At 42.3% G+C, this 26,275-nt stretch overlaps 1 long non-coding RNA gene across 2 annotated transcripts in view; it reads right to left on the bottom strand.

Annotated features, from left to right (window-relative positions):
* Positions 1–26,275, bottom strand: part of LOC124968588 (uncharacterized) — a 251,884-nt gene that overhangs the window by 50,218 nt on the left and 175,391 nt on the right. For both annotated transcript variants that reach the window (XR_007105779.1, XR_007105780.1), the window contains exon 3: positions 25,692–25,862. This is a non-coding gene — a long non-coding RNA (uncharacterized LOC124968588). The remainder of the gene's footprint in view (positions 1–25,691; positions 25,863–26,275) is intronic.

Below are 26,275 nucleotides of genomic sequence, written 5' to 3'. Positions count from 1 at the left end.
TCTGTAAAAGGCAAAAGAGGAGAGATGCCTGGGACCAGCTGGGTTGAGTGGAACCATCGCCAGCAAAGTCATTTTATTCTTGACTCTCTCAATAGATTTGACTTGGCTTGCTTCTTTTCTAGAAAGTACTATTCGGCGGGTGAAACAAGAAGTTCGACAAAGTCTCAGCACCAGCTGCCCTCTGAAGGCAGAGGAGAAACTCCCTTTGGTCCTTATTTTCAAACACCTGACCCCATTGTCAGAGGCAGCCTGGCAATAAATAAACAAGAATTATCATCAAACAAACAAACACAAAAATCCCAAAACATTTAACTTGGATTTCACATCAGGGAGAGGTTAAATGAAATATACGGTCGAGGAAGTATTTATCCAGTAAATCTTCCCTGTCACCATTGCAAACTTGGACTTAAAAATCCCACCCACGTGCTTAGGACACAATGATAAAGCCAAGGGAAGATAAACAAAACTGTCCATCTGTTTTCATTTACACAGATATTCAACTTTCCATGTTAAATACTGTAGTCTTGCTGAGTATGTAGCAAACAAGCCTCTTTGGGAAAGAGAATTCCAGGAGAGAAAAACTCGAGTCCTTTAAAATGGCAGCATACCATCCCAAAGAAGATAAACCCTTGGAAAACTGATGAAGCCGGCTTTTTTTCTTTTCTTTTCTGAAAGGGGAAGACTATCTAGATTGTTCTTGCTGAGCATAAAACCAAGTCCTACTTCCAGTCCTGTTTCTCATTGATGATGCTTTACAGGATCTTGTAGAAGATCGATTGTGTCATGAGAGAATTGCCTTTTTAATCTGATGGAAGTCTTAACACAGCTTTTGGAATATACCCCAAATATCTCCGTGGCCCCTCTAGGGCCTCTGAGTTGTAGGCCTTGAGGTTTTCTTTCCATTTTTCTTCTCGTTCTCTGGACTCTGTGTGCACATCAGAACGTTTTGTACCATGAAGAAACAATATAAATAAATCATGTAATAAAATGACCTTTCCCAAATCACGTTTTGGCTAGAAGATGCCTTTTGCAGCTGTCTCTTCGCTCTGACTGCAGATGCCAGTGACAGTGGAGATTTTACAAGCCCTAGGAGGAGCCGGACATCTCGTTGCACGCGGTTCTGGGGAAACTCGGTTCAGCCTGCTTCCTCTTCAAAGTTTTGGCAGATCAAAAATGGATCCTGCCCGTGGAGGAGGGTACAGACAAATGGCATCCTTATCTGTGCTCTTGGAGTTTGCTTCTGGACAGATGAAAGTCATTCTGGGAGAAAGGCCTGGAGAAAGGGATCCAGAGAAGGATTATGGACTTATTTATTGTGTTTGTTTATGGGCCTGGTTGAGATGGCTGATTGCGCTGCCCTGGGAATTGCTGATCGGAGTGACAAGGAAATAAGGAAGCGGCTTGGAAAGTGACATGTGACTCCTGCTTTTCAGCTGTGCTTTGGCTCAAAGATGGGTCAGGCCTGTGCAGGCCAGGAGGTGAGGCAGCTACCGGGGCTGGGAGGGGGTCCTATTCTGCAGGTGGTGATGTTTTGTGGAGGGTCTGACAGACTGCACCGTTTGTCAACACTGCCTCATGCCCACGTCTGACAACAAAAGCAAAGTCTTTCCAGAATGCAGCCTCTCCACGTCGATTACCAGAAAGGGTCGGATTCACAGAAACACAGAAACATCCAAAGGGATGGGTGGAGCTGCGGAGGACCAGAGTGCTGCTATCTATCTATCCAATTCATATATAATAAAATATACATATATTTTAAGTATCCATTTTCTAATTTAGTTTTAGCTGGGCTATTGTACATCATGGGGAAGAGGACAAGAAGTAGAAATGAAAGCTATCAGCTCTCTCTCAGAGCAGTTCTAGAATGTTCCTGCTTCTCTGCTTTCCCAGTCAGTACAGGTTCTTTTGGAAGGAGGTGGGGAATAAGTCGTAATTACAGAACAAGAAACCATTCGCTGTCCTTCCCTTAAAGCAACACCCATCCAGGGATGGTGAGTGGAAACTGCAGGTGCCCTTGTGGCAGGACAGGACGAGAACGTTAGCAGTGTTAGGGTGACAGGCTGTGGCTTTGCAGGCTGACACTCGGCAGCTCTGCTTACTGAATCTAACCATAGAGGCTTGCAGCAGCTAATGGGACCTTACAGACAACCACAGTAGCAGAAGCAGGAAACAAAGCAACGGGGACAGACAATCCCCCTCTAGGCTTAGTGCAGGGAAAGTCCCTAATCCGTATGAGCTAAGGGTCCCGGGCTGTTGACAAGCCTGTACCCACATAGGAATGCAGAATGCACCCTCCAACAGGATTGCACTGACTCCCTGACCCTGATGTACCCAAACTCACTTATGTATCAAAATAAAAGCCCTGCTGTGCTCGGGGCTCAGACTTTGGGAATCATCCCTCTGGGCCATGGTGCCACTAATAAAGTGTTGTTTCCAGATCTTGGTGTCCTGAGTCTCTTTTCCCCCATAAACCCAAAGATGTACAATTCTAACAGCCACGCATGAAGGCATCCTTGTGACGGCAGAGGTGATATTTCATGGGATCACGTATTGCAGAGACCGGAACCAGCCTACTGTGTTAACGAGTTCAGAGGAGGGTTTCTGGAGAAAAACCCGGATGGAGACGGCTCTGACGGAGTCAGTGGATTCATCCATCCAGGACTGGACGGACTCCTGGGATGTGGACCTGGGTGGAGGGAATCGGTCACTGGGGGCATGCCCTGGAAGGATTTCTCTTCTACTCCCTTCTCTTCCCTTCTTCGCTATTCACCCTCCTTTCTCTCCCTTCCAGCTGCTGTGAGCCCATACTTTTCTTCCACCATGATGTTTCTGCGTTGGAGCCAACCAACCAGGGACTGAATGCTCCGAAACCATGAGCCAGAATAACTCTCTTCTTCTCTAAGTTGCTATCAACAGGTATTCTGGTCACAGCAATGAAAAGTTGACTAATTCAGGGTGGCACTGCCCCTCCTTGAGAGTGTATTAACCCGAGGATCATATAGCACCTTCCAAAAGGACATCTGCTCTTCTCATGTCGTGCCCGGCAGGGACCAACATTTCTACACCTCAGGGTTGCCAACTCTGGTCCCAGTGAGCTTTTCCTCTTACTGTCTGAGCCCTTGGGTCACCCCTTCCTTCTCCCTGAGTGTGGGCCAGACTGAGTGACTCACTTGCAACACACGAGTTGTAGAGCTTATGTGACACTGCTTCCAGTAGGTTCTAAAACAACTGCGGCCTCCATCTGGGACTCTCCCCCACTCCCTCCCTCGCTTTGTCTCTATGTCACACACTTTGAGGGAAGCCAGCTCTCAGCGCTATGAAAATGCTCACACAGTGTGTAACTGAAGCCACCAACCAATAGCCGCACAAACGAGCCGGGAAGCAGCTCCTTCTAACTTGGGCATGCCTTGGATGACTGTCCTCTGGTTTGTGCCTTGACTAAAACCTCATGAGAGACCTGAGTTAGAACCACCCAGCTACACTGCTTGCAGATTCCTGACCCACAGAAAATGTGAGCTAGTACATGTTCATTGTTCTTAGCCCATAAGATATGGGGTCATTTGTTATAGTTTGAATGTAAGGTGTCCCCCAAAAGCTCACATGTGACTGGGGATATAATTCAGTTGGTAGAGTGCATGCCTTGCATGCACAAGGCCCTTGGTGCATCACAAAAAAAAAGGAAAAAAAAAAAAAAGCTCACATGTGAGATGATGCAAGAAAATCCAGAGGAGAAATGACTGGGTTGTGAGAGCCTTAACCCAGTCAGTGGATGAATCCCTGATGGGATTAATTGAGTGGTGACGGGAGGCAGGTGGGTGTGGCTGGAGGAGGTGCATGGGGGGCGTGGCTTTGGGGCGTGGCTTGGGGCGTGGCTTTGGGGTACATATTTGTCTCTGGAGAGTGGAGTCTCTCTCTGCTTTCTGATCACCATGTGAGCTGCTTCCCTCCACCACACTCTTCCGCCATGATGTTCAGCCTCACCTCAAGCCCCAAGGAATGGAGCCAGCTGTCTATGAACTGAGACTTCTGAAACCGTGAGCCCCCAAATAAACTTTTCCTCCATTACAGTTGTTCTGGTTGGGTCTTTTAGTCACATTGGTGAAAAAGCTGACCAAAACAATACCTAATACATTCAAATGAATTTCCAAGCTTCCGTTCTTCTTTGACTGTCACTGCTCCTAGTCTGCTTTTCCCATATCACTTCAATGGCGATCGACTTCAGGGAGACATTAGAGGTAGGACTGAATGCTGCCAAGCCAAAAGTAAGCACCACCACATCGGATCTGAGTTTGGCTTCCTGTGTTATTGGTATGAGAAGAACCATACATTTAATGGAACAAAATGTGACGGGTTCAAATAGAGTGAAGTCTCCACACTTGGTTGTCTCTATTTTTATTGGTATTTCTGAAACTTTTGCCAATTAGTTCATTTTCTATTTCCAGAACGAATACCTGATAGACACTTTATAAAGTAAAGAGATTTATGTATGTCACACTTTTGGAGGCTCCAAGTCCAAAATCAGGTGGCCCCATCTGCTTGGCCTCTGGCAAGGGGCCCCTTGACTGTGTCACAACATGGCAGGGGGGAGAAGGGGCCAAGCACATGGGTGGCCTCATTTTACAACAGCCTACTCTCATGAGAACTAACTTCACGTGACCAGCATTAATCTCCAGGAACAGCACCCCCAATCTGTGAATCACTTCACCCACCTCTTCAAGCTCCAGCGCATTGAGAACCCAGCCCCCAGCATGTGAACCTTTGGGGGATAAAACACATTTAAACAATAGCAACTATATAATAAGAACACAAGTAACCATAAGTGTTGGCAGGATGTGGGGAAAAAGTTTCACTCGGACATTGCTGGTGGGACCGCACATTGGTGCAACCACTATGGAAAACAGTATGAAGATCCCTCAGAAAACTTGAATGGACCCACCATTTGACCCAGCTATCCCACTCCTCAGCAAATACCCAAAGGACTTAAAATCAGCATACTGTGGTGACGCGGCCACATCAATGTTTATAACAGCTCAATTCACAGTAGTTAAGCTATGGAACCAAGCTAGGTGCCCTTCAAGAGACGAATGGCTAAAGAAAATGGGGTACCTATGCACAATGGAATATTACTCAGTCATAAAGAAGAATGAATTTATGGCATTTGCTGGTAAATGGATGGAACTGAAGACTGTCATGCGAAGTGAAATAAGCCAATCCCAAAAACCAAAGGCCAAATGTTCTCTCTGCTATTTGGAGGCTGACTCACAATAGACCAGGACTGGGGAGGAGTGGAGGGTCACCAGATCAGACAGGAGGGATGGGAATGGGAAAAAGTGGAATGAATGGGACATCACTTTCCTGTGTTCATATATGAACACACGAGCAGTGAAATTTCACACCATGTCCAACCACAGAATGGGAAATTTTATTCCATGTATGTATAATATGTGAAAATACATTTTACTGCCATGTAAAAAGAACAAATGAAAAAACAATTCAGAAATTATGATTATTTAGATAGAATCTGGGGAACTACTTCCCTTTGTGATTTTTATAAAGAGGTAGCTAAGAAAAGTGTGGCATTAAAACATAGTAAGAGGAATGTTCTCCAGTTTGCAATAACAGTGTTTTTGTAAAAGGTGAAAGATTTATACGATCTGAAGAGAAACCAGAGTATAATAACAGTGTTTTGGGATAGCAGCACCTTGTCCTATACGTAAATGGAAAACTATACTCAAATGGCCCCATCAATTCATCAAAACGGGCCCCACAAGCGTGCCACACGATTCTATTTCTTCCCAGTTTTAAAACTTTAACCTTTCCATACTCTACTTTGATTGATTCATTCATCCATCAAATATCAAAGAGATAATAAGACTTTCTTTTTGTACTCATATTTTAATTAAGATGTTATTAATACAGAATTGTCTCTCCCTTCACTAATTCTAAATTAGCCAGTTCTTTCTTTGAGATCATTTGAATATCTTTATTCTCTTGGACCTACAGGGGTCAGACTGGTTTGAATGATTCATGTAGAACTTTTTTCCTTTAAAAAAAAATACGGCCAGTTATAATTTTTTCTCTGATGAACAAGAAACGTAGAAAATAATTTTCCCCCAGGCATTTTGGTTGATTGGGTCATATTAATAGAAACTTGTGGAATGAATCCACATGGCAGGTACTGGGACAACAGCCACAATGTTCTATGCTGTTCAGATGCAGCAAGCACATCTCCTGCTATGGGGCAGAACTAGGTGTGGATTTATGTGGCAGAACAAGTACCTTCTTTACCTGCCCCAGCTAGAGGAGGGAAGGCGAGCAAAAGGCTTGCAATTTTTGCAAACCCAAGTGTTAAACGGGTTGCACCCCTTACAAATGAGTTCTCCAAACCCTTAGTTGCCTTGTTTTCAAAATAGAAGGAAATAATAGCCCCTTCACACCGTTGTGAAGTTTAAGATAGAGCATTGAAGTAATGATTGGTGCCTGATCCATTGCACATGCATGACAAACGACCAGGTTGTTATGTAACTGATAAACTCAAACTTTCTTTGTAAGAGAAATATGACTTCTTAGGTAGCAATCCCTGAAGCATACTTTGAAGAAACGAACTACAGTTGGGTGCCAGTCAACTAAGGACCAAAGGTATAACAGTGGTCCCAGAAGATGATATTGCCTAGTGACATCGGAGCTGTCTTAGCTATGATATTTGCACCAAGATTGAATGCCAAATGATGCTGTTCTTAGAATGTCGTCCATTCTAAGAAAATGGATTAAGTTAAGCAACACCTGACCGTATTTCATTTTTATTCCTCTTTTCAATGCATTCGTTTTAAACCTTATGGACTTCCCTCTTCTAATAGGAAAACATGGTTAAATGTCAATTCATGTTGTCTGATCCAATGATACCTTTGTGTTCATAAAGGTACACTCAAATCACTTCTCTAACCCATGGACAATCTCATGTCCATGTAAGAATAAGCCAATTATGGTTTCCCCTATAAACCTTATAAAACCAGAACACCTATATCTGATTTTTTCAAAGCAAGTATAGATGGAAACTTGGAAAACATTCATCTAATTATTTTTCCCTCCTGCCAACATGGTAGTCTGACCTGACACACTGATATTTCAAGCATTTATTTAGACTGTTGAAGCTGAAACTTCTGTTAACGTCCTGACAGTTGCCCATTAATATGTTTTAATCAATTTCACTAAGATTAGTGTAAATGTTTGGTTCTATTTTTATAAAGAATGTTGAAAGCCTTCTTCATTAGTCAATTGCCTTATTATTCACCATATTTTCAAGGCTATCCTGATAGCTTGGAGAGGCAATGAAACAGAAGGATTTTTTTAAAAAATATATTCAATGAGGGTCCTATTTACTTGTTTTTTTTTTTTTAAAGAATTTCCATGTCCCTAGAGTTTGTTCTTTAAGCAAATCAATCAAATCTGTCATCGTCTCCAGTCCTTTAGTTATGCAAACACAGAAGCCCATGTTCATGGATAGGATCATGGGAGAGCAGAAACATTGGTCTCTAAAACTGTAGCTACCACATCAGCTAATCTAGACATCCCTCAGTTAAGGTTAGAGTCAGGATATTATACTTCTAAATATTCTTCAAGGTGTTTTTATTATCTACCAATTTATTTACCTGTTGTAGTTAGCCCTCAGAAAACCCATGAAAATGTATTCTAGTTTTTTCAGTAAAAAATAGAAAACATTTTATTCCTCCTTTTACCAATGAGGAAAGTTAAGTTCAAAGTATTTAAAGTGATTTACTCCAAGTTTCCATTCAGACCATACATCTTAAGCCTAGTCTAAGAGAGTGTTCTAGCTAGGAGGGTTTTGCTCTCCCTTCCCAGGGGAACACTTGGCACAGTCTAGAGACACAACTGGGGGAAGGCGCTGCTGGTGAGCAGTGTTACTGGCTGCTAAACATCCCACAATGCACCAAAGCAGCTGAACACACATCACAGCAAGCAGTTACCCAGCCCAAAATGTCCAGAGTACCACCGTTGAAAACTTCTGGCCTAGGGTCTCCAGCACTGTCTGACGAAGTTCTCCACGATGGTGGAGATGTTCCACTAAACTAGAAATGCATCTAGTGCAATTGAAGAACTATTTTCCCTTTAATTTTAAACCACTTTAAGTAGCCACATGCATGTAGCAGCTAGTCTGCTGGATAAGGCATGTCTCACCTGACAAACTTCCTTGTTTGTCAAATGCAGTAATAACAATTTTTCAGGGTGGTTGTAACATGTGAAATAAGAATGCGCTAGGCTATCAGCTGCTCTTTTAGGAATTAATAAATCAGGTTGGGCATCTCTTAATTATAATGTTTAGAAACAATGTTTGTTTTTCAGGCTGTTTTAGATTTTTGGAATATTTGCATATTCATAATGGATAGAGATAGGACCCAAGTCTAAACACAAAATCCATTTATGTTTCTTATCCAACTGATACACATTGCTTGAAGGTAGTTTAGTACAATATTTTTAATAATTTTGTGCATGAAGCAAAGTTTATGTGTCACCAAACTTTAAGAAGTCGGGTGCAGAATTTTCCGCTTGCATCATTATGCTGCTGTTCAAAAGTTTCAGATTTTGGAGCATTTTGGATTTCCAACTTTCAGGTTAGGGCATACTCGACCTGTGCATGAATACCAAATACACTGCTGTATATTTGCACGATTTCATTATATCTATACACACATAACACATGCCGGAAGCAACTTCCAAAGAATGGCCTCATATAATGATGACCTGTTTAGATATTCCATAAATGACTGAAATGTTACCAAACCAAAGTCCCCAGTCCTGCTCAGTTTCCATTTATCAACTGCCACAGATGTTAGGAGTTAAATATTAAAGACCCCCTTCCTAGATCAATGAGTATCTTAGACTGTAACAAATAAATTAAGTGGTGATTATTTGTAAAGTCCCCTAGACCAACACCAAGACCAGGTTTCCTTAAAGATCAACACCCCAGTAAATATAAACATGGTAGGATTTTGAAAAAGTGAAATTCATGTGTGCTTTTTGAAAGCATTTTTTCAGGGTCTTCCAATATCCTGAAGCCCTAGCCCATGTCTGCTTCTTGAAGGTGGCTCTGGAAGACAGGTGGAGTAGCCTGCCTGCATAGGACCCCAGGGGCTTGGCACAGGCATGAGTGGGCCCTTTGGGGCTATTGGTTGGTCTGGACTCACATCTCTGCTAATGGGGAATAAAATCAGTTCTTCAATCTCAAGGCTCAGAGCCGAGGCTCAGCCTGTAAAGACACTGGATGCACAGACTTGACCCTGGAATAAGAACCAGTTAGGTTATTCCTGTATTAATGTTCTAACAATCTTTGACCTTGATGCTCTTAGGAACAGGGTCTGAATCCAAGGGCAAAGAGTTTGGGACCAAAGAATAAGTCAGAATAAAGATAAGCAGGATTCATGGTCTTTCTTTTCCCTTCTTCCATTGAAATTTAGCTCCATTATTAATGCTCTAAAAAGGCCTAACCCAAGGAGCATGCATATAAACTAGACCTCTGGCCTCATCCTTCTGCCTTATTATTATTTTGCTACCTTAGTCTTTTTTTTTTTTTTTGGTACTGGAGATTGAATCCAGGGTGTTTTATCACTGAGCCACATCCCCAGCCCTTTTTAATATTTTATTTAGAGACAGGGTCTCACTGAGTTGTTTAGGGCCTCACTAAGTTGCTGAGGCTGGCTTTGAACTCACAATCCTCCTGCCTCAGCCTCCAGAGTCTCTGAGATTAGAGGTGTGTACCACCAGGCCTCGCTTTAATTTTCATTAGAATATTTTTATGAATTATTAATTACATATTTGTAGAGTTACTACTTAGTTTCTTTGTGTTTCTCACAAGAGAGAATAAGGTATGTGAGAGGAGAGACCGTCTCTGCCTTGTTCACCAGGGTATCTTCACAAGACAACACTTTGCTTCTGCGTAGTGGATGCTCAGTGTATATGTGTTGGATGAATAGATAATGAAAACGAAATTAATTTGTGTTAAAATGCCACCAATTCATCTCCTAAGTGGTAGAAGTTGTAAAATACAGTCAGAAGATATTTTTCCACATACTCAAGAATGAAGGCTCAACTCCCAACCAACGTGTTTTATTTCTTCCTGGATTTGGGAACTTTTGATTCAGAAGGTGTTTTCACTATGCTAAGCCACTCAGAGAGACCCTGTCTCTAAATAAAATATTAAAAAAAGGACTGGGGATGTGGTCAGTGGTTAAGCACCTGTGGTCTCAATCCTGGGTACAAAAAATAAAATAAATAAATAAAAGAAAGAAAGAAATCTGACCCATAGACTTGAAAGAGCATAATAATGTTTCATTTTATACCACTAACATTGAGATGATTCCTTGCCATCCAATTCGATGGCAGTTTTTATAAATGCAATACTTATTAAAATTAGCCCCAATGTAATAATCATTAATAATTATTTTCCATAATTGAGTAGTTATGGCTCTTGCCACTTTGCATCAATTCACCCTTCTCCTGAGAGAGGACCGAGAGATGCTGGGAATTATTTCACTGTTTCTCAGGATTTGTTCCCTCTCAGGATGCCCTTCCTGGCCTTTGACCATTTTCTGACTGGCTTTTACTCATCCTTAAAATTGCAGCTGGGTATGGTGGTGCACACCTGTCATCTCAGCAGCTCGGGAGGCTGAGGCAGGAGGATCATGAGTTCAAAGCCAGCCTCAGCAACTTAGCGAGGCCCTAAGCAACTCAGTGAGACCCTGTCTCTAAATAGAATACAAAAAAGGGCTGGGGATCTGGCTCAGTGGTTAAGTGCCCCTGGGTTCAATCCCTAGTACAAAAAAAAAGCATCCAAATGCCATTTCAGTCTGTGTTTACAAGATGCCCTCCATTCATGTCCTTTTGTCCCCTTTTTGTTCAGTGAGTAGCTGAACCTGTCACTGTCCACTAAAGAAGTGACCACTTGTAGTCAGAGGACGTACAGCTGACTGCCTGATTTTTATGGGAATAAAATGGCAATTAAGTGTGATAAAGCTGTTCTCTAAACGAGGTTCTGACTTTGGTACATTTTGTGCTTGCTTCTGCCCAAGGAGGAAGAAAACTGAGGCTTATTCATGAGGAATGAATAACTGGGCAAAGACTCACTCGAGAGGGTCAGATGTTGATCCTTTTTGTCAAACAGAGAGTGCTTTTCTGTATTTTCTACTCGTATATGAATGCCAAGTGCATATACTCCAGAAACACCAAACCTGGACAGAGAAGAGCTATAATTCTGAGAGAATTCTATTACCCAGTCACCTTGCCTCTGTGTCAGTTTTAGAAGAGAGAGAGCAGAAAACCAATCCTTAGAACCCACCTGTGAGACCCTTTGAATAGCGCTTAGTGAATGAATTGTCCTTTATCTCCCTCCCAACGATGCTATCACAGCTTCGCTGGCACTAACACAGCTGTTCACAGCTGCACACAAGATGTTAGCAAGAACACAATGTCATCCATTTGTCCTCGCGTGGTGCAGCTTAATTTATTTCCTTTGAGGATGGAATCTGATACTGTGTTCTAGCAAAAATCCAATCAGCAAATCTGAAAGACATTCAGAGGTCAGAATGAAGGGGCGAGATGGGAGTCCATGTAGGATTCTTTTCTTGGATCCCCACCCCTGCCCCTCAAAACCCATCGAGTTGAGAACTAATCTTGGGGGTGTGTTTTTAATAGCCCTCCAGCAGGAAGTGAATGGAGGTGGAACAAATGTTCCCCTTATTTGAAGGAGAACCATAGCCACGCGTCTCAGCTGGGTCAGCTGATGCCAGAATGCTCTTCTCGAGCCAATTCAATGCAATGTGACAACAAGGAAAAAATTTATTGAGCACCTACTGCACGCCAAGCAAATGTGCAGGGCCAAAAGGGCAATAAAAAGTCGCATTTTCCTAAGAATAGAAGTTTCTTTTTCTTGGATGCCTTTCAGATGCCTGGCACAGTTTAGATGTTCAATAAATGTTGAATAAGTAATGCACTCAGGCAATCAATCTCGTAAGCCAGCCTGGGTGGAGGGGGAGCAGCTACCCACAGGGCTGTATCAAGACAGACTGTGAGGCTGCATCTGAGCTCAGTAGGAAATGGGACCTGACTGATTAGTGATGTCTGTCAAGGACCTGATTGATTAGTGATGTCTGTCAAGGGCAGGAGAAGGGTGAAATCAAGCTTGCCACCTCTTTGCCCTTGTTGGGCTAAACATATATGATACAGTCACTCTTACCTTCCTCTTACTCTGTCCTTATTATTATTATTATTATTATTTTTACCTTCTTTCCCCTCAATTTCAAAAACAATGTGGTGTCTTGTTAGGGTCTGATCAGAAGTAAAAATGGTTCTGCAATCATGGTTCCCATCTCTTCCAAATCCATTCTCTTCCGAGTCCATTCTCTTCCTCTGCTCAGGAGGGAAGAGGTAATAGATTCTGGTTTGAGTGAGACAAAGAGCCTGCTGAAGAAATTTCCATTTTGCTACCACTGGGGCTCTGCCTGATTTGTGTAAAATGAAAGACCAGGCAAACAACACATTTCCAAAAACCAAGAGCTATGGGGGTTTGTATTTCCTTGATTTAATTTGTTGATACAAGATCATCTGGTCCTCAGTGTATGGAAGTATTGTTGAGTGATAAGGGATTTTTCTATTGCCTGTGTGAAGAAACATACACTCTTTTCCTTCACTTTACACTCCAAGATTTTTTTTTTAATTGTCCAGAGCATTTTTAAAAACATTAAAACAAAAATATGTAAATCTCGCACTCAATTAACCAGGCTTCCCTGTTGCACCTCATGCTGTCAAAGTGAGAGGATCAAGTTTTGGCACTATTTCCTGGGAGGAGAGGTTGCAAAATAACATATATTTTAGATGTTATTTTGAATTTCGGAAAGAGCCCATCACGCTGACCCAATGACCCAAGAGCTCTCAGGGAGTGTCTGCTCTGCCAGTAATTTGGCAAGAAAGAAAAAAAAAAAAAAAAAACTCACTAACAAAGTTAGAGTAGCCATGCCAATTTGCCTGATCTTTGGGTGATTGGGTCCAAAGATTTGGCACCAAAACACAGACAACTTATATTTTTATACCCTTCATTTGGTTTGAATTTGTCATAACAAGCATGCATTACTTTATAAATGGACAAGAAGAATTTGTAAGGATACATGTGGCCATACTTCCAAAATGACATCTTTCTTTGAGATTAGAGAAAAGAAAATGAACCCAAATATTCAAAAGTACATGTCACTGAGTGGAATTGTAAGTAATTTTATACTCCTTTAAAGCAAAGCAACTAAAGTAAGAGGAAAAGTGTATTCAATTATAAAGTAAGAGAATGAATTTGATATCCAAACTACATAATGTATTATTCCTGCAAAATTAATGTGACCTAACATTTGATCTGGTAAGATTCATCTTTTGCCTATTTTTTCTAGAAATATTTGTTGGAGAAGTAAATAAGAATAAGAGGAAAGTCAAGTTCAGATATACATTTAAAAGCTTAGATCTGCTGGGTGCCGTGGTAATCTGAGGAGCTGAAGCAGGAGGATCATGAGTTCAAAGCCAGCCTCAGTGATTTAGTGAGGCCCTAAGCAACTCAGTGAGAACTTGTCTCTAAATAAAATATAAAAAAGGGGTTGGGGATGTGACTCAGTGGTTAATCATCCCTAGGTTCAATCCCTGGTACCGAAAAAAAAAAAAAAAAAAAAGAAAGAAAGAAAAGAAGATTACCACATGTGCATGGGTGCTCAGAACCCAAACCCAGGGAAGTCTAGAATCCCTTGGCTAACCAGAGATAATGGAAAAAGGAATCTGTGGGAGTATGGAGGCTGGGAAGGGACACAATTTAGCACAAGGCATCCATCTGAAGAGCTAATTAGTGCCCCTCAGAGACTAATTTTTCAATTAGAGATTTGATTGCATGCCAAAGGCATGAGAGCTGGATTTACAAAATGTACTTCCACCCACCCTTTTTCTGGCTTGAGGGTTCCAATTATAGGACAGAATACCAAGAAAATTCAACCCAGGATGGGTGAGAGAATCCATAAAGATGAGGAAGAAATGAAATTTGGGTTCTGAAACCAATACAGAGAGTTTCAAAGACCTCAACAGATGGCTGCTAAAGGAGGTGGGGGGTATATAATAACTCCAGGCTCTTCCCAGTGGGCCTAAATCCTAAATCTTGGTTTGGCTCCAAGATTGGCATTGAGGTAGATCAAACACTATGGATGACAAGACAGGACAGTTCCTAGGAATCTGGCTTTGGTCCTGAGTTTTCCATTACTGAAGAAGGTAGGCAGGCCTGTGTTCTCATCCTGCATGAAGAGTGGATTGTTTATCTTCTTGAATTCTCCTGAGGATGTACCTCCAGAGAAGGCTTTTGTTTCCAAAAGTCTGCTCAGGCCTCAATCACTGGGTCTCCATCCCTCAACCTAAACCAAACTCAAACTGAAAGTCCTACTCACTTGAATCAATGGTAATTCTAAGTAAATCTGACTTTAGAGACGTGTTAACATTTCTGCCTACCAGAGTTTGGGATATGACACTTCCTCTTGCTCTACGAAAGGTGGAAGATGGAGATGGTCTCCCTGCTTCTGAAATAAAATTTCAGTCAAATATAGGCTGTTGGGTCTTACCCAAGAATTTCTAATGCAGTAGATGTGCAATGGGGCCTGAGAATTTCACTTCTAGCAAATTCCTGGGTGATGCTGTTGCTGCCGGTCCAGGAACACGCTTTTGAGAACCACTGTTCTTGACCCCTTCTTAAAGTTGTTTGGTTTTACTCTAATTTTATTTTGATTTTCCATCTGACCTAGACTGATGCTTTTATAAAATACAATAAAAATACATTACTAAAAAAAAAAATAGAAATGATGTAAAGTTATACAAAGACAAGCCCCATTTTAAAAAATTATTATTTGACTTCAACAGATAGAAAATTATTCTGCAAACTGCTCTAAAAATCTCCAAAAGCTGACTCCTAGCACCTCCTGATAGGCCAGTTACAGACAATGAACAGAAGGCCTTGGATCCGTGGTCCACTACGGCACTCTCAGCCTGACTGACAGGCACTGGTTAAGAGATCCTTGGTATCCCTCCTGTCTCGGAAATTCCTGGAGTAGAACCCAAAGACCTCAAGACTCAGCTCCAGTCTACTGTGCTGACAGTAATATTTAGTAGTCTTGTCTTCCTTCTTCTTTATTTTCCCCCCTTGACTAGACTGATATAAAGGGGTAGATGGTGATTTGTTTGAGTGATAGCTCAACAGTTCAGAGAGCTTTCTAGGTTGCTCAGGGTAGAACATTCTAGATCTGCCTCTGCTGACAAAGTGTTTTTTTCATTAAAAAAAATTATTTTTAACTGATCCTAGAAACATATTAATGGAGGAAGGTATGTTTCAATAATACATATACATTTAAATATTTAATGTTTAAAACAGATTAAAACCAGGCACAAGGGCGCATGCATGTAATCCCAGCAGCTCAGGAGGCTGAGATAGGAGGATGGCCAGTTCAAAATCAGCCTCAGCTGACTTTGGCCAGGCCCTAAGCAAGTTAGCAAGACAGTGTCTCTAATTAAAATATATAAGAGGGCTGGGGATGTGGCTCAGTGGTTAAGCACCCTGGGGTTCATTCCCCAGAACCAAAAATAAATAAATAAAAATCAGATTAAGTATATCTATCTCCTCAAACATGTATCATTTCTTTATGGTGAAAACCTTCACAACCTTTTCCTCCAGCCTTTTGAAATGCCCAAACATCACTGTCAGCTCTTGTCACCCCACTGTGCGATAGCTCCCCAGAACCTCTTTCTCCTAACTTACTGTTACTCAGCACCCTTTAATCAACCTCTCCCATCCCTTCCCCACCCACTTTTCTCCCAGCTGCTGGTAACCACCCTTCCAACTTCTATAACATCACCTCCTTTAGATTCCACTCATGAGTGGAAGTGCCTGGTTTATTTCACTTAACATAATGATCTCCAGTTCCGTCCCTGTTGTTGCAAATGGCAGGAGTTCGATATTTTGGGGGGCCAAACAGTATTCTGTTGTATACATGGACCACATTTCCTTTATCCATTCATCAGTTGATGGACATTTTCGTTGTTTCCATTTGATTGTTTCCATTTGGCTGCAGTCCTTGTGGAAAAGCAGCTGTCCCTTCAACACACCGACCTCATTTCCTTTATATATGTCCCCAGGAGTGGGGTTGCTGGACAATATGGCAGTTCTATTTTTAAATTTTTTGAGGAAGCTCCACCCTGTTCCATAATGGCTGCGCTAATTTGCATTCCCACCATCAGTATACAAGGGTTCCCTTTCCTCCACATCCCCTCCGGGGCTTGCTATCTTTGGGCAAAAACCATTCTTACCAGAGGGAGTAACTACGTCTTTGTAGTTTTGATTAGCATTTCCCTGCTGATTAGTGATATGGAGCATCTTGGGCCATTTGTCTTCTTTTGACAAATGTCTATTAAGGCCTATTGTCTGTTGTTTAATTTGTTCTTTTTAGTTATGCGTGATAGTAGAGTGCATTATGACACATCCTACATACATGGAGTGTGACTTCCCATTCCTGTGGTTGGACATGGTGTGGAGTTTCACAGGTTGTGTGTTCATATACAAACACAGGAAAGTCTATTACCCATTTTCCCATTTTGAAATCGGGTTATCGATGGGTTAGCTAGAGACTTTTTAGAGTTCCTTTGAAAGAAGGAACCAAAAGCCAAAAGCAGTTGTGATCAGATGTCCTTTAGCTGACTGCTGGATCTGCCCTCCTCACTTTTAAAACACTGTGTATCAATAACTGTCAACATATTTTGAGCACCACCCAGCCAAGACAATGATAGGCTGTTTATAATGTATGTGCTTTACATGCATGTTTTCATTTAAATGCTCAACAACACCAGAAGGCAAATGTAATCATCCTTATTTACAGAGGAGAACAAACAAGCACCCAACCAGGAGACTGCAACAACTCGCAAGAGATCACACACCAGAAGAAGGCACTTAACACCCAGGCATGTCCTCAGGCCCACGTTTTTAACCAGTAGGTGGTTATGCTTCTTATGTTGCCCACGGTCTTTTCCTGCAGAAATCGAAGTTGGGACAAGCTGCGTGCTTTGTGCAAAGCTTCTTGGAAAGGTACCAGGAGTCCCAGGCAGGAGTCAGGACTCGGCCCCTAACTAGTCAGAGGTCGAGGGGAAGTCCATTTCCTCTTTGGGTATCAGCAAGTCCCCACCCAGGGTTTTCTGCAAAAACCCATGTTCCTAACAGGTTGGGAGGCATTCTGTGAAGTGCGGGCTCTGCGGGCACATTCAGTAGGAGGGGCAGGGGCAGACCAGATCATCGCTGAACCTGAGGTTCAGATCGCCAGCTCCGGAACGACCCCATGGTGAACACGGTTTTGATATCATTTAATCTAACCTTTCCCAAAACTCATTGAAAAAAAAAAATTCTTAATACAACAAAGAACTAATGGAGATATTTGTGGAACATAGAGCAGGAAAGGATACTCTAAAGGTTTTTCCAGTTCCAGAATTCCATGAATCTGTGACTGCTATTCTTGCTTATAGAGGAGAGAGAGAGAGAGAGAAAAGGAAGGAAGGAAGGAAGGAAGGAAGGAAGGAAGGAAGGAAGGAAGGAAGGAAGGAAGAAAAAAAGAAAGAAAGAAAAAAAAAGAAAGAAAGAAAGAGGAAAGAAAGAAAGGAAGGAAGGAAGGAAGGAAAGTAAAAAATAATCACAAGCCGGAGGAGTGGCACATGCCTGTACTCTCAGCAGATGGGACAGGGAGGAGGTGGAGGATTGAGAGTTCAAAGCCAGCCTCAGCAACTTAGCGAGGCCCTAAGCAACTCAGGGAGACCCTGTCTCTAAATAAAATATAAAAAGGGCTGGGGATGTGGCTCAGTGGTTAAGAGCCCCTGGGTTCAATCCCTGGTACCAAAAAAAAAAAAAAAAAAAAAAAAAAAAAAAAAACCCACAAAATAATAATAAAAGCTAACCCTGAGAGTAAACGCTATCATTAACTATGTGCTTGATCAGACACCCAGACACTATTGTGAGCACTATACATGTACTAACTCATGCAATCTTCTCACCACCCTGCTGTAATAATTATAAACATTATTATCCCCATTTTATGACTGAGGCTCTAAAAAGAGCAACTGTATGTCTCTGAAACTAAACCCTCTGGTTCCCTGCAGATCCTCAGAACACTGTCAAGAAACCAAACAGAAGCAAGTCCATCCATGTTTTGTGTTGTTTCGTTTTGGCAGATGGACTCATTAGCATACCACGGTTCCCTGGTGGGGAGCAGGGTCCGTCACCTCCCCTGTCCAACATTTTTGGAACTTTCCCTCTGCTTAGCATGGCTCCTACCCATTACCCTCTTGATCAAGTTACAGACAAAAGCAGCCTTCAAATTAGGCCTATTAAGATTTGTTTTTAATGAGGAGATAATTCCTGCACCACACGGGCCAGATTCGTGTGGGTACAATTACACCATCAAGCCATCCTGCAGAAGGCAGAAGAAAAGCCAGCGGGGCCCGGGCTCCAATCCTGTCAGCTGGCCTTGATTAACTCTGTGCCACTTAAAAGCTCAAAGCAGATAGCGGATTTGGGAGCCCTCCTGTCCCCTGGCCTCTGCTGTGCGGCCACAGAGGGAGCATTTGTGTGTCAGGGATTCAGGCTTCTTAGAAGACACACGTTCAAATGGATGGTACTTGGAAATCACGGGAGGGAAGATCAGTGCATATTTTCCTACCAGTCTGAGCTGTCTTGCTGTCCTTGAATCACTTGCCCACCATCCTTCTCGTCTTTCAGGAAGCAACACTCTGAGTGACGAGTAAAACAATTTGACAATTGACCCCAAGCTCTTGGGATCCCTCTGTGTGCTATTTATTTATTTATTTTTTGCAGGGGGCGGGGTTACCAGGGATTGAACTCTGACCACTTGACCACTGAACCACATCCCCAGCCCTATTTTGTCTTTTATTTAGAGACAGGGTCTCACTGAGTTGCTTAGGGCCTGGCTAAGTTGCTGACGCTGGCTTTGAACTTGCAATCCTCCTGCCTCAGCTACCTGAGCTGCTGGGTAAATTTGCCATCTCGTTCCAGCTCTTTGTGTGTGTGTGTGTGTGTGTGTGTGGTGGGTACTGGGGATTGAACTCAGGGGCACTTGACCACTGAGCCACATCCCCAGCCCTTTTTTGTATGTTCTTTAGAGACTGAGGCTGGCTTTGAACTCGAGATCTTCCTGCCTCAGCCTCCCAAATCGCTGGGATTATAGGCGTGTGCCACTGCCCCAGCTCACTTTCTTAAATATGCTTCAAAATAATTCTTAGATATATTTCTACCCTTTGAATATTTATTTTTAAAGTCTTAGATTTTAAAAAGCTTGGTACCTTTCCAAACACTTTGACCAATGATCTCTTTAAGTCTATAATCTACCTAAAATATCCATTCATCTGAAATTCTTTTGCAATGGTATTTAACAGGAAGAACTAATTCGGGCCATCATAGACTCCGTGTTCCCCAATGTGGGTCCAATACCTCTTTCCTCTTTCATTGTACCTCTGCCATGAAGAGATGTGATGAGCCCAGGTAAGGACCTAAAGTTGGTGAGCAACCTGAAACTGTGAAAGCTCTTTGTGCAAAACTGAAGTTAGCACGAATATCAGGAGACATCAAAGAATCTTCTAGTAAGATCAAGAATTCATAGCACTACACATGATGCTCCATGTGATACCAGACACAGCCAAAGGCTCAATGGTTCTTTATTAACATGGAAGCAATGACCATGTACCATTTGGGGCTTGGGATAATGAATCATGGAGAATGGAATGGCCCAAAGCAGGAGGTCAGGTCTAACCTAATCATTTCTCCTCTGAACCTTCTTGCATTGTCCTACACATGAGCTTTTGGGGGATACCTCACATCCAAACCATAACACTCTCCAAGGGATTTTGTTTGAGAACCACTTCAATATGGTATCCAAAGGCCTTAAGCCTCCTGCCCCATCCCACCTTCCAACTGGAAAGAGCTCACCCCTGTGCTCAGATGACTCCGCACAATCCCTTACACAAAGCGTGTGTTCAGGAAACATGGTCTCCTTTCAGTTCCATTAAACATCCCCGTTTCTTTGTTTTGAGTTTCTAGAACTTTCCTTATCCCCAGACAGTAACATGACTCCTTTATTTCCCCCTCTCCTTCCTTCTCAGCTCAAATAAATCATCAGAGCAGATTTTTCTAAGAATGTTTTCTATAACCAGTCTATCCAAACCCGGTTGTTCTCCCCCTCCTGGCCTCGTTATCTCCGACCCTACACTTAAGTGATTTATTCATATTATTTTTAAACATGCACTTCTTATTACAGTGCATGATCTTGGAGGGTAGACAAAACATTCATCTTGTCCATTCCTGTATCTCCTACCCACAGAGAATGTGATAAAATAGACATTCTGTGTTTTGTTTGCTTGGAAGAATGTATTTCCTTGCTCAAATCTCATTGGTCATTTTGATTATCATTTTTTAGTATAAATTTTCTCTGCTGGAGGCCAAAGTCAAAGTTAATTTTTTTTTTTGTACGCAGGGGTACTTAACCACTGAGCCACATCCCCAGCCCTCCTTATTTTTTACTTTGAGACAGGGTCTTGCTAAGTTGCCAAGGCTGGCCTCTAACTTGCAATCCTCCTGCCTCAGCCTCCCAAGCTGCTGGATTTACAGGCATGTGCCACTCTGCCCAGCAGATAAAGTTGAATCGTATGTGGATCCCCATCCATCTTGTAATGTATTCCTTCCACGTCCTTTCCTATATATTTTGAGTTGATTTTACCAACTGCTTCTCCGTGAGTGTTGTAGGTAAGGACGCTGGTGGACTCTATCCTTTGAGATTTCTCTTAATATTTCTCCCAGATGAGCTTACTACCTCACAAAAGGACTCTTTGTCTTTCACATTTAACGGACTCTTTGTCTGGGCTGGTATCCAGCACCATAGGAGTAAAATGTCAGTGCTCTCTATTTAATCAATGTTTTATTCTTGGCTTGTATTTCAATAAGGGGGATGAAACGGCAATTCAAATGTCGTTGCAGATACATTTTTGTCCCTTTTCCTGGTCGATGTTCTGTGAATCTCAATAACATAGAATTTATTTTCAATCTGTACAAATCCCTTAGAGAAATGTGCTATTCATTTGCTAGAAGACACAGCAGCTGTGCTGACATGACAGATACCCAAACCAAGACTATCTCCCCCACCCCCCAGCTAGGTCATCTTATTACACTCAGCTTCTCTTTTCTTTTCTTTTTTTTTTTTTTAAGTCAAATTTGCCAAACCCTATTGTTTGTAGAGCAGTGATTTCCAAAATTCATTTTGTGGAACATGAATCTACAGTGATAATTTTTTCAAAAGTGGTTTCAATGGGCTAAAGAGTTTGAGAAACCCAGTGTTAGCAACTTTAAGGCTCTGAGAAGATCTATTAGAAAATCAACTCGTTTAATTTAGTTCGAGAGTTCCTCAGTTTTGTTTACTATAGCAAAGATTCACAAACTGGCATCCCAGGCTACCAGGAAGCTTGTTAAAAGTACAGATAAACCAGGCCCAGTGGCCCACGCCTGTCATCCCAGAAGCTCAGGAGGCTGAGACAGGAGGGTCGAGAGTTCAAAGTCAGCCTGAGCAACTTTGTGAGGCCCTAAGTAACTCAGTGAGACCCTGTCTCTAAATAAAATACAAAATAGGGCTGGGGCTGGGGCTCAGTGGTCAAGTGCCCCTGAATTCAATCCCCAGTACCACCCCTCCCCCCAAAAAATACAGATTACCAGGTACCAAGGCAGACCTACAAAATCTAAAATCCTAATGGGGAGGAGAAGCTTTGCACGGTTTTTCATAAACTCTCTGTTTTAGTCAGCTTTTTTGCTGCAGTGACTAAAAGACCGGACCAGAAAAATTGTAGAGGAGGAAAAGTTTATTTGGGGACTCACGGTTTTAGAGGTCTCAGTCCATAGTCAGCTGGCTCCATTCCTCGGGGCTGGAGGTGAAGCTGAACATCATGATGGAAGAATGTGACGGAGGGAAGCAGCTCACATGGTGATCAGGAAGCAGAGAGAGACTCCACTCTCCAGATACAAATATATACCCAAAGCTGCGCCCCAGCCACGCCCCCAATGCCACGCCCCCAGTGCCCACCTCCTCCAGCCACGCCCACCTGCCTCCAGTCACCACTCAGTTAATCCCATCAGGGATTCATTCACTGATTGGGTTAAGGCTCTCACATTTCTCCTCTGAACCTGCTTGTATTGTCCCACATGTGGGCTTGTGGGAGACACCTCATACCCAAACACTAACACTCTCCAAATGATTTCAATGTAAGCTCAAGTTTGAGAACCACTTCCCTGTGGAATCCTTGTATTGGGACTAGCTTCCAACATCTGGAGGCCGCCATATTCTAATCATCTGGGGAACTATTGAGTAAGTCCATGGTATGACCCACGATGCTACATCTCTCATGAGTTCCCAGGTGGTGTCCATGCTGCAGGACTGTGGCATACACATTGAGTGTCAAGGCCTAGAGCAGGTGTGGCTGATATGCATGGGGAAGAATATTTAGATAGGATCTTACAGAAGAAATCATGGGCAAAGTTTCTCCTTGGCCCCCCTGACCAGCCCTCCAGGTCTCTAGGAGCGTTTGCTAAATGATCAGGGCATACAGCTACCAGATACTCCCTTCTGGCCCTCTAGATGTTCAGAGATGCATAGATTGCAAAGAAAGAGGTGGACCCATAGATTCTTGAACGTGGGGATTTTTCTTGAATTCACAAGTTAAAAAATTAATAGCTACGTGGTGTTGCTCCTCAGAGACTCAATTTCCCTATCTGTCAACTACCGGTAGCACCTGTGTAACTTGTCATCCTGAAAGTTATGTATCACGTTGTTATAAAGTGTTTACACTGTGGCACACTGTAAATTCCTGATCAATGATGATGATGATCATTCCATTAAACTGAAACACGCTGAAGTCAGTCTTATAACTTAATGGAAAAAAGATGGGGAAGCCAAGGTCAAGTCCTCTTGTTTTCCCTCCAGGCCTGGAAGATGCAAACGATGCATTTTCTCATGGATTCTCTTCTTGTAGCTTCTTGTGTCAAAACCACCTACCTAGAGCTCTCTCAGATTGTTCACTGTGGAGTTTATCAGCAGTAGAATTGCTCTGGTTCTTATTTTCTTTATGGTATGACTGGGATTTTTTTAAAACATGGTCTTCTCTAGAGGTTGATCACCTCAGAACATTTCCAGAAAGATTTAGTATTTGCCTGGGCTCAACTTCTTTTACTGTGTGGTCTAGGTCATGGGTAAAGTAGCTCCAGAGGAAGAGATTTCAGAGATCTACACCACAAAGGCCAGAGAACCATGTGTGGAAGCAAGGAGTCCATAGACACTCAAGTATGGGCAAGGGGAAGAGCCAGGAGGCCCTGGAGACAGGAGTCAAGTTTGGGAGAGAAGAGACACTCAGAGAATAACTGCTGTGATAAGAAAACTGATGGACAGATAGATGAAGAGGGATTTAAGGGCACTGCAGTGGCCTGTCCCCACATCTCTTAGGAGAGATTTTTGGCAGAGAGCCGAATTTATTCTTATTGACTTTTGGATGCAGAACTATACCCCTGTTGACTGTAACAACATGCTCAGTCTGACCATGAGGCAATCTGTTATCACTTAAGGAATGTATGTTTCCATATTTTATAAATAGAAGCATTTATTACCTTCACAATAGGAAAGAATTGTATCTACCACCCCCCCACACTTCATAAAGGAAATATCCCCTTAAGTTTTAAACACCCACATTTATCTAAATTAGCGATTCTCAGTTGGGGGCTCCTTCATACCGGGGGAGCGGGGGGGGGGGGTGTGCAGGGGCACTTGGCAAGGTCTAGATACAATTTGGGTTCACCATCAGTGTTATATCAATGGCATCTGGTGGGTACAGGCCAGGACTGCTGCTGTAGTCACAGGAAAGCCCCCTGGAAACAAAGAATTGTCTGGTCCAAAGTATCAGTGGTGCCAAGTCTGAGAAGCCCTAGTCTGAATGATGAGAAATTTTTCTTTCCTGGTTCCCACTCCAGCGTGCTAGTACAAGGCCCTGGGTTCAATCCCGAGCACCGCAAAAAAAAAAAAAAAAAAAAAAAAAAAAAAAATTGAGACCTTTCTGGAAAATTCTTCAGGATGCAATTGATGCACTTTCAATAATCCTAATGTGAGGGAGAAAGATATTCTATATACCGGATAAGAAACATTAACTGTTCTTAGGAAACACCTGTCTTATTGTCTGTCACTAAATATTCCTGACAAATTACCAACTTTCTCTGGAGAGTCCTGCTGTGATAATAAATGTAATTAACCAATGAATGAGATGTCCAAATTCATAATGCCTATTCATTCTGAAGTTCTCTTGTCAGTAACAAAATATGTGCTGACTTTCCTCCAATCTCTGTGGCCAGTGTTTTCCAGGAAGCTTCCATCTTGCAGGGGCTATTACTGTACATGAGGCAGTGCAGCCAATTGGGAAGAGTCTTATCTAGTCCACTTGAACTCATTTCTAGGCCCAGCTCTGCCATTATGAGCTCATGTCTTTGGGCAAACCACATGACTTTGTTGAAGGTCTATTTTCTTTTGGGTGTGGGGTGGGTACTGGGGATTGAATTCAGGGGCACTCAGCCACTGAGCCACATCCCCAGCCCTATTTTGTATTTTATTTAGAGACAGGGTCTCACTGAGGTGCTTAGGGCCTCGCTTTTGCTGAGGCTGGCTTTGAACGCTCTATCCTCCTGCCTCAGTCTTAAGAGCTGCTGTGATTATAGGCATGCGCCACCACGCCCAGCTGTTGTAGATCATTTGCAAAATCAGTAGGAACTGCGACAAGTTCCCTCTACGGTTCCTTCTGGTTCACTTGAAACTCTAACTGAGAGACTTCTCTTACATGAGTAATGATGCTTTCCAGTTGGCCTTTGAAAGAGCATCAAGTACAGTTCAGGTCAGCCTCAAGTTCAAGGAAGTCTTTGTACTATTTCTGAAAAAATTAGGAAAGAAAAGGAGGAGAATATGGCAAGAGGCCACTGATAAAGTATGTCTAAATAGAAATTTAGCATTTTCCCTTTCTACGACAAATCTGCATCCAAAGAGAATTTGAAAAATAGTAAAATGTAAATTCCCACAGAAAGCGATGAATCAAAACTAACATCTGCTGGGTTTTTGTTTTTTTAAAGCCAGACCAACACCATATTATAAACCACAGTCAGTCTTGTTCATTCCCTCTTGTTAGTCCCCTACCTCAAAAAAAAAAAAAAAAAGTAAAATAATTTTTTTATAAACCATAAAAACAATTTGCATTGAGTTCATTGTAACAGAATGTAAACCAAAACACATCTTTGAAGTTCCCTGCACAGATGGCTTGTCCCAGCTCTCTCATGGTAAATGCTAAGGACAAAAGGGACCGAACCACAGGAAGTTGAGAAGACCACAAATATCTAACACCACAGAGATGGCCCAGAACTGCCACTCAAGAATAGGAAGTTCAGCAAACCATGATCGGCCTGAGGAGTCCATTACTGGTACTTCTGAGGCAAGTAGTTCTTTTAATTTGAACTTATTGGGAGGTCGTTACCTATCAACAATAGGAAGTCAGTCTCATACCTTAATGGAAAAACCTCCTTTCTTCTAGGGAAGATGAATTTGTGCTGCTTTGTTGACATCTGCCACCTGGTTCCCATGGTGATTTGCAGCAAGCATTTCCAAGAAGGCTTCCTGAGGGCTGGAGTCACTGGGAGCAGCATTTATTCAGAATAATTTTACCTAGATTGTCACCTAGAACAGATGAATGCACAAACTCATGTGGTAGTCTTCATCAGAATTTCATAAATCCAAAAAAAAGTTTCACTGATAACCTTACATGTGCAGTACGTTCTAACATTCTTTATTTTCTTCTAGTCTTTTCTCCTTCCTTTTCCCAAACCCCACCATCACGCTGGCCATGACCCATTGCATTGATTTCATGACCCAGTATGGAAAACAAAAACAAAACCCACCAATCTTGAATACATTTGGAGGAGTAGGGGAATTGAACCCAGTGACGCTTAACTACAGAGCCACATTTTATAATAAAATATAAATATTTTATTTAGAGACAGGGTCTGGCTGAGTGGCTTAGGGCCTCGCTGAGTTGCTGAGGTTGGCCTCGAACTCTCAATCCTCCTGCCTCAGCCTCCGGAGCTGCTGGG

Source organism: Sciurus carolinensis, chromosome 17 (assembly GCF_902686445.1).
Source record: "Sciurus carolinensis chromosome 17, mSciCar1.2, whole genome shotgun sequence".
Lineage (NCBI taxonomy): Eukaryota > Metazoa > Chordata > Mammalia > Rodentia > Sciuridae > Sciurus > Sciurus carolinensis.
Note: the sequence above shows the minus strand (reverse complement) of the source record. Positions and strands in the feature narration are given on the sequence as shown.